Source organism: Cibotium barometz, chromosome 15 (genome assembly GCF_041138505.1).
Source record: "Cibotium barometz isolate CiBa-2024 chromosome 15, ASM4113850v1, whole genome shotgun sequence".
NCBI classification, from domain to species: Eukaryota; Viridiplantae; Streptophyta; class Polypodiopsida; order Cyatheales; family Cibotiaceae; genus Cibotium; species Cibotium barometz.
The window spans coordinates 57,610,443-57,620,158 of NC_141060.1; the positions used below are offsets into that span (position 1 = coordinate 57,610,443).

Sequence of the window (9,716 nt, forward strand, 5' to 3'; positions counted from 1 at the left end):
TCTCTCTCTCTCTCTCTCTTATTTTTACCAATTAAACCAAAATAAAAAAAAAGTATTTTTATTTAAAACAAAATAAAAAACTTTTTTTTAACAAATTCTACTCTCGCTCTCTCTCTCTCTCTCTCTCTCTCTCTCTCTCTTCCCCTCCCTTCTCATCTCATTTTCATTTTTCCATTCAAAACAAAACAAAAAACATTAAAAAACCTAATTGTAATCAATCTCTCTTTCTCTCTCTCATTTTTCCTCTTGATAATCTTTCAACCTTTTTTTATAAAACTAATTCTACTCTCTTTTCCCCCTCTCATTTTTATTTTTCCCATTTAGAACTAAACAATAAACATTTTAAAGAACATATTTTAATCTTACTCTCCAACTCTCCCCCTTCTCTCTCTCTCTCTCTCTCTCTTATTTTTCCCAATTAAAATAAAACAAAATAAAACAAATTGTTTTTATTGAAAATAAAACAAAAAAACTTTTTTTAACAAATTCTACTCTAGCCATCTCTCTCTCTCTCTCTCTCTCTCTCTCTCTCTCTCTCTCTCATATTTTCATTTTTCCATCCAAAACAAAACATAAAACATTAAAAAACCTAATTCTTCTCTCTCTCAAGTCCCACCGTTGGTTGTATATGCCCTAGTGGTTACATTCTACTGACGTTAATACCCTCTCTCTCTCCCCCTCTCTCTCTCTCTCTCTCTTTCTATATATATCCCTTCTCTAATTTTCCCTCTAAATATGCTTTCAACTTTTACAGATGCAAGGGTAGGCGGGTTGGCACGTTTACAGCTGTGGGGGAGGCTGGCCTCACTCTGGAGTGGGGGAGCTGCCACTTGGCTGAGCCCTCGCTGAAAAAGAATGAAGCTGCGGGGGCACGTTTATAGATGCGGGGCATACTCCCGGCCTCATGCTCTGTGTTTTGTTTTGTTTTGTTTTTTTTGTTTTTTTTTTATGAAGAGTTGGTTATGCATAGCGCGGTACAAGGATACACAATCCAGGGAAAATGTGACACTTCAAATTTGAAGACACCCAATTTTATGATACTGACTGGAGCCTTTGATTATCCTTTCATGAGTGAGGCTGTTTACAGATCGGTTTACTACCCGCTCATGTCAAGAGCTCAACATCTGAAAGTTTACTAATTAAGATGGTTGCAAGTTTAAGCTCTTGTTATCAAGAGGGTATGATTGCGAGGTGAAAAGTGGCATAAACGCTTCTTGATTGCCAAGCCAAGGTCTGTCAGAGACTCTATCTACAAGAAACTGCTCTGCCAGCTTTGACCCCTTGATTGTTTGCAGCATCTCAACAACTTCGCTCATAGAGGGCCTTGAAGCACTGTCAGGGATCAGACATGCCACCGCAACCTTTAGACACAAGCACATGAGCCATCAGGGCACCTTGTACACTAGGTATATGTGGAAAAAGAGCTTCAAATCTATGCTTTATTAATTAACCTTGGGCCTGGGGCGATGCAACATGCTGGCCACCATCGGATGTTGATTACACATGGTTTATGGCATGCAATGGATGGATAGAACATATACTTTTTTTTTAATCACAAGCGTTCCTTGTTACACACCTGAGCAACACCCTCGATCACAGAAGTCCTCGTCATCAACGTGTGATGCCAATTGCTGGTCAAGAATCTCACTGACTCTCCCGGCCATGATCAGAAGAATCGAGGAGGAGACAATATTCTGCTCCCCTTGCGGCTTTGAAGTATCAATGGGCTTGTTCGAGGTTACAAGCTCCAGCAACACAACTCCAAAGCTGTAAACATCTGACTTTTCTGTGAGAACAAAGTTCTGGACGTAATCAGGATCCAGATAGCCTGGGGTGCCCTTCACCATGGTGGAAACATGGGTAGCATCAGGGTCCACGAGTAAGTTGGAGAGCCCAAAGTCAGCAACCTTGGCATTGAAATCATGGTCCAGAAGAATGTTGGCAGACTTGACATCTCTGTGAAAGATGGGAGGGGTTGCATGCACATGCAAGTATTTAAGAGCCTCAGCAGTTCGAATGGCAATGTTGAACCTCCTCTTCCAGTCGAGCTTGTCGGAGCTTCCCTGGCGAGCCTTGGCAAGATGCTCTTGAAGAGTTCCATTGGGTATGAATTCATACACAAGGAGGGGCTCCTCCAAGACAACACAGTAGCCTAAGAGCCTGACCAAGTTGCAGTGGTTAACCTGGGACAAGATAGAAATTTCATTCACAAATTGGTCAATGTCATCCCCTGATCCAGCATGCTTAGTCCTTTTGATTGCAACAACTATGCCATTATCCAAGATGCCTTTAAACACCATCCCAAAACCTCCTTGCCCAATCTCATTACTGGAAGAGAAGTCGTCTGTTGCTCTCTGCAGCTCCTCAGAAGTGAATACTTTGCATGTGTTGCGCCCGTCGTTGGCAGCCAGGAGGTTGCTCATTGCAGATTCTGTGTTATGTACACCACCTTTGCTGTTCATTGCAGTGTGATTCCCTTGGGCTTTTGCTTGATAGCAGCAAAAACAGAAAATTCCAAGGACTAATCCTACTACAATAATGACTGACGGTACCAACAAGCAAATAAGCAGCCACACAAAGCTGTCAGTAGTGATGAGGTCACTGAATCTAACTTACTTTGGTGGACGAAATGCACATAAGCTAGCAACGAAATGCACATAAGCTTGCTTGCTTAGCTAAATTTCCAGCTAGAAATTGAAGGCTTCAAGCCTACCTACAAGTGGGAAATGTCTTCCGGATGTTGGTGAAGTTTCACTAAGTCTTGCCCCTGATTCAAACTCAGTCATAAGCACAACGATCGAACCGCCACGAGATCATGAGAAGCAGCACGCTGGAGAAGTTACCTGAAAATGCTTCACTAGGTCCAACCTGCACTAGAATCTTCATGTTGTTGCCAGTAGCACAGTTATCTTTCAGTCCATCAATGAAGTAATAGTTTCCTTCTTCGAGTAGGCTGATGGGTATTTCTGGGTCTTTGTGCACGGAGATATTGGGCTGGCTCGGAACAGTACAAGTGTTAAAATCTCTAGGATTTACTCTGAGAACATTGTGCTCGTCCACAGCATACCTGAAAGCTATAGAAACAACCTCTTCGACTGTAAAGAAACAACCATACCAGAAACCCCTATCTTCCTCATAGCCTCAAAATCTTATATTCAATTTGCAATGGCTTCCTGCTCTCTTCTCGACACACATGGCATATCGACCCCATCAATCAGCAAGCATTCTAACAAACTCTTACCAATGGAAGAGCCTGCCGGTAGAAAGGAGACGACGTTTTTCTTGAGCTGGAGATATGTCTTGTAAAAGTCCGGTGTGTCAGCTTGCGGCTGCCAAGGTATCTCAATATGTATTAGTGGGATGGCAATAGAGCTGCTTGGAGGGAGGGAGACGGGGGCAATCCCAAGAGTATACACAAGGGTAGACTTTGGGGGAGGGCTTGAAAAGTCATGCACAACCAGTTTTGTGAGATCCCCGTCCCCATCGCGCAACGGATTCGGAGTGCTACCAGAAGCAGCACATCTTGCGCGGAGCAGGGTCCCACACTCGGGGTCTCGCCCACGGATATCCGGACAGGTGACTAATTCCTCGATTCTTCCAAAACCGAACTTGGAAAAACTTTCCTTGCCCGGAAAGCACAGGCGATTCCACCAGGATAACTTTTCTCTAACGTAGTCAAAAGCCTTAACTAACTGAGTTCATCTGACCGAACCCGTAAGTCCCATAGTCAGATCAGGGAAAAAGACTGTACTTGGATCATAGAGACCAACGCTTTTTTCCTCATTGAGAGGCACAGCCGTTGATTCTTTTTCCATAGAACAATTTTTGTCCGGAATTTACTTCATCTATCGAACTAACAGAATTTGGGTCTCGATTTACGGATCCATCAATCCAGCCTAACCCTATCCAGTCCCATGGGTTAGTCAACCGTCCAACCATTATAGAGATAGGATCCAATTAGGAATTTGGTTAGGTTTTGTCCCGGGTACCAGGGAAAATAGTTTCCAGGCCCCCTAGCCGGAAGTTCATGCCAAACATAAAATTAGTCACACCACTTACACACCCAATATGAAATTACCTTTTTTTTCTGAGCATCAACTATCTTTAAAACAATCGTTTAATGAAACCATTGTGTCACTGATCACAATCCTCAAAATCTCTGGTTGAATCCTTATTTTCAATCATTCCTTCATCGGTGTACTTATGGCATCATTGGCAACCAGAACGCTCACCACCTATTCACTCAAGGGCCTTTTCGATAGTTCTTAGCTCATAGTAACCAGCAATATATTCACATAACAAAATGAAATCTCCGTGGAAGATCAGCAAGATCAACCAACAGATCCATATAAAAGAGTCATGGACTCATCCGTTTGAGGACCAGCAAGGTCAATCAACCAGATCCACACCCAAATTCAGAAAACAACTCTTACTCCTTGTTTCAATATCTTCCCTGACGTACTTGTGGGTATCTTCGATGACCCAGAGCCCGAGCACCGTATGGTCAGCACCCTCTAGGATCCTTCGTAGGTCACCTACTGCTTCACTCATAGGCCGCTTCCTTGGTCCCTCATCCACCCACCATACCGGAAGCTCACCATTTAAATCGAACCGAGACTGGTCAAGATCTCGACCCACCATGCTACGCGAGACGTCCTCCGTTGACTCTCCGTCAGCTGTAGCAACTTTATCAGTTAGGTCTCCATGACCTAACTTTATCAGTTAGGTCTCTTATTCACGCGTGGGTGCCCAAAACTTACTTAACAAAGGCTATGGGTGGCCAATATCTCATAATGTACAAAGCCATGTAAGACTTCAGTTAAAATTTCTGAAAAATTCAGAATGCTTAATTAGTCTATATCAATCAAGCCTATATTAAGCAACCATCGGGCATCGTAGCATAATACTCAAAGGAAAAAGTTATGCGCTGCTCTGTAACTTCGATGTGTGTATAGTGGTTTAGGGCATCTAGAGATTAGATTTTAAGATGTGCTCATAAGTGCAGTGCCAAGCTCATATTAGCCAAAAAAAATCAACTGTAGGTGTAGAAAAAAAAACTAGAGAATATATTATCCGAAATCAGATATTAATTCACAGTCATGAATCTGCCAAAGGTCATCATCCATTCATGCATCATAAGTCAAAATGAATAGTCTGAAGAATACGCAATATGGACAGAGAACAATATGGGTTTCAACCAAGTCATTAACCCATAATTTTGTAAAGAGCAAAGAGATTCCCATTGACAGCCATCATGGGACTCAATAGTCTATATACCATTACTAGTATATCAGAGGTAAATCCATACGAGTATATCAGAGGTAAATCCATACAAGTATATCAGAGTAAATCCATACGAGTTACTTCACAGGAAGAACTCCCAGCTGATGCAAACACAAGAGACATGGCAAACAACCACTTCTCCTCTCATCTTCATTTTCCATTCAAAAACATTTTAAAACCCAATTCTACTCTTTCTTTCTCTCTACCTTCTCCTATCATTTTCCCTCATCCTCTCTCTCAAGTCACTTAATCAATCTCCCTCCCTCCCTCCCTCTCTCTCTCTCTCTCTCTCTCTCTCTCTCTCTCTCTCTCTCGATATTGTAAGGCTCTCTTCCTTTCTGTCTTCATAAGTCCAGATTCCTATTCGCACCTTACTTCAAGGAAGCCCAAGTCCATAAAAGGATTTGAAGGATTAGATGGAAGGAAGGCTTAGAGCAAGAATGAAAGAACAGATAGAACTAGGAAGTTCCAATGAGATTGATGAGGAAAGATCCGTAGAACTAGAAGGAAACACTGGCATTCCTACAATCCAGGTGAACAAGTTAGGGCAATATTTTGAAGGATATGAACTCAACGTAGCACTACCCCTAACTTTTGATGAACTTCAAGTCACCACCATCCTCCCCCACCCCCCTCTTAATTTTATTTTTCCCATTTGAAACTAAACTAATTTTAATCAGTACACACTCTCACTCTTTTTCCTATCTCCTCCTCCTCCTCGCGTTTTCTCTCGTCTCTCACTCTTTAATCGTTCTCTCTCTCTCTCTCTCTCTCTCTCGAATTACTCTTTTTGAATTAAAAAAAATAAAACTTATTTTACACAATTTTAAAAAATTTTGCCATAACCTCCTTTGTATGGCTGACCATTCAATTTTTAACTCTCTAAAATTAATTAGAATTTCACCAAGAGTATTTAAATCATTCTAATGTAAACATTTTCTGCTTATTTAAGAGAAACATTATGAAAAACTTGATTTTATCCAATAATCATTCATCTAGGATAAAGAATGGTTGGATTTACTAAAGAAGAGAGGGGAATGTTTTTTCAATGAGGCATAACATCATTATTCACTTTAAAGAAGATAAAAATCATAAAAAACCATAAAATGCAATAGAAAAGAGAAGAATCTCCAACTTACAAGGAGAATTTGAGAGCTTTCCTTTGGCTTGATGGTTTGAGGGATCTACTCTTGTTTGAAACAAGAGTGGCCACCAATCTTTAAAAGAGGGAAATGTCAAAAACGAATGAATTATGAGTAAATTCATAGTTTTTGGCTGGGGAGAAGTAGAGTAACAGTGTAAAAACACTATTAAGCTTCAACAAAGGGGGAGGCTTCTATTTATAGGAAAAAGTGAGCCTCTAACTATCATGTAGGCTGTAATGCCTGTGACCGACGGCAGACCGGATGGCCATGTCCGGGGTTCAGTGGGAGAGGACGCCCATGCGGAGTCATGGGCGGCCAGGCTAGTGTGGACGGCAGGCCACACACTATATAGCCTGGGGGATGAGGGGCAATCCTCATTCTTCCTCTATGGCTGGGTGGTGAGCCAGAGGCCGTCCCCTCTCGTGGTAACGCCCGAAGCGGCGTTACGGATATCTAACACTGGTATCAGAGCGTGGTTCGAGGGGATTGTCAGAGCCCGCGCGTGACCGGGGGACCGGAGCCCACTCGATGGTTTTCAACCATTCATCTTCTCACCCTTATCTCGAATGGAGGGTGTGGAGGGAGGCGGCCAAGAAGAATGGAAGGGAAGAACTCTCTCTCTCTCTCTCTCTCTCCCCGTCACACACAGCAAGCAGCATCGCAAGTAAGCAAAGCATCTCGTTTTGTTTTCTTTTCTCTGCGTTGAAGCTTTATGCGAAATAAATTTTGTTTGATAATGAAGCTTGTCTGCGAAAGAAGTCGCTGAAGCTTTTCTGGAACGAAAAGCGTTTCGAAAGGCAACTTGTGTGTGGGGGGGGCGACACCAGTCCCACGACCTGTATAAGCAACGCAAGCATTACGCTGTTTGATGTGGGGCAAGAGCACCCTAAGCGCCGTCTGAGGGGCTTGCGTTGAAAATGTGGTCGTCGTTTGTGTGAACGAAGAGCTGCGTGAAAAGAACGGCTGGAAAAGACCGGTGGCCTGCGTTGTGCAAAGGAGGGGGGCGAAGAGCTGGATCAAGCATTGTATGAGGGGGGCGAAGAGCTGGCTCGTGACCCTTGGGGGTGAAAAGCCTGCGGGCGGCCAAGCCTTACCCGGCCAGCCAGGCCGGCCCAGTCGGCCAGCCCATAGGCGGCCATGCCAGCGGCCATAGGCGGCCATGCCAGCGGGGCGGCCATAGGCGGCCAGCCCAGCCCATAGGCGGCCAGCCCAGCGGACGGCCATGCCAAACGGCGGTGGCCAGGCTCCCCCATGGGCGGGCGGGCGGCCACGCCCAAGCGGCGAGGGCCGGCCCGGCCCGTTATTTTTTTTAAAAAAAAATTTCACATTGGCGATCAGCGGCGGGCGGCCAGCCAAACGACGGCGGCCAAGCTTCCCACCACCACAGGCGGGCGGGCGGCCACGCCCAAGCGGCAAGGGCCGGCCCGGACCGTTATTTTTTTTAAAAAAAACACAAAACAACGGTACACCCCACGAAACAAACCCACACGGCCGTCGTGCCGTGTGGTCGTAGTGCCTGTTTTCCACGAAAGAGACCCACCGCACATGGCCATAGCGCCGCGTGCTAAGAGAGACAAATCCCACGGCCGTAGTGCCGAGTCCTTCGAAAAGAGATGTTCTATGACCGTTGCGCCTAGTGAACACTTCTATGGCCGTAGTGCCTCGAAAGTAGCACATGTGGTGATCACACATTTGGTTCAGAGAGACTAAATTTAAGCTGAGCATAGACTTAGTATTGACCATCAAAGTCACGTAGTTTGGCTATAGTGTAAATCTAAAACTGCGGTGTGTTTTACTTGGGCTAAGAGGACCGGCAATGGCGTCAGTTGTGCCCAAATTAGACGAAGTGCTTATCACGAGAAATCAAAGTAAGCCTAATTGAGCCGTAGTGCTCATTACCCTTCACAATATTTTAACAGTTACTAGAAGATTGTGATAAACTTTGGCAAATGAGAACCATGTACAAGCGTAGTCTTGATGTGGTTATGCCTTGTGTCCAAACAAGTTGCTTACTATTTATAGCAACAAGAGAGCCTTGGCCCGTAGAGGCAAGCTGGCCCTTGTTATTAGTAACAAAATAGTGTCACTACTTGGGCCTAGAGAGTAGTGACTAGTTTGATTTAGTCACGTAGATTGCCTTGTAAAAGTAATCCCTAAGGTGTGTATTACTTGGGATAAAGGGGCTAGCAGTGCTGCTAGCAATACTCAATTGAATGGTTTATCTAGGAGTACTAATCTGAGGGATTAGCATACGCCTAGATAATAATAGCAGATTTAGGATTGCTTTGTAAAAATCAAAGGTAAATCTGAAGGGGTATAGTCGTGAGATGTAATGCTCAATGCCCTTATAGAAGTTGATCGAAGAGAACTGTTCTTAAACTTACTAGCATGGTTTTCTCTTCTTTTTATTGCCATGCGTCGACATCCCACTGCTCGAGAGTTTGTGGTGATCTTTCGAGGGGGGAAAGAGCCTTTTTATATGTCACATCAATTGGTTTGGTGATAATTTGATGGTATGGGACATCAAATTCTCACGGAATCGATTGTAGTCTTGGTGGAATGGGACGCCAAGGCTTGTGCATGTAACTTGACTCGACTCTTTGGCAGGTCTGTATGTACACTTGTCTGTAGTGATAAAGTGTGCAAGATAAAATTTGAACTTTGAAAATTACCAAATATAACCATAAGTTGGGATAAAACCCAGTTACAGAGTTCGGAGAAGCTCTAGGTAGCAAGACCATGATGGTGTGCTAGTGCTAACAGAGTGATTTAGTTCCGGAGTGATCTAAATCTAGAGGTTAGCAGTAAGACTAGTTTGGTTAGACAATTTCATGCATGGGGAACGCCCTATAGCATTTTACAAGCGTAGTCTTGCCTATGTTCAACATAAGTGTGCGATTGTGAGCACATTTTAATTGCTACTGTATGAATTTGGGAAATATATTACTTTCCTACATAAGCAATTGTAATATTGCATGACAGGCTATTTTGCTTACAAAGTTCATGTGCGTGTAAACCCTATAAGTCGTATGACCCCTGGGGAATGAGTGGAGCATTTCTAGAATTTAATAAGGTTTTACATGGCAATAGTAGTATCTCACTCCAGAAGAGCCTGGTTGTTGTTAGTATCGGATCCGACATATGAAGTGTACATAAACTCGGGCTGAGTTAGGATAGAAGGCTAAGCCGGAGAGCTTAGTGGTAAATCCTACTGTATCTGGTGAGTTTTGACTTAACCGGAGTGTTAAGAAGTAAACTCAAAGTCTGGGGCTAAACTGGAGTGTTCGG

The 9,716-nt window shown here is 43.7% G+C and overlaps 1 pseudogene; it reads right to left on the reverse strand.

The window, feature by feature from the left end:
• Positions 1-1,541: 1,541 nt before the first annotated feature.
• Positions 1,542-2,537, reverse strand: LOC147631467 (wall-associated receptor kinase-like 20 pseudogene; annotated as a pseudogene).
• Positions 2,538-9,716: the final 7,179 nt, after the last annotated feature.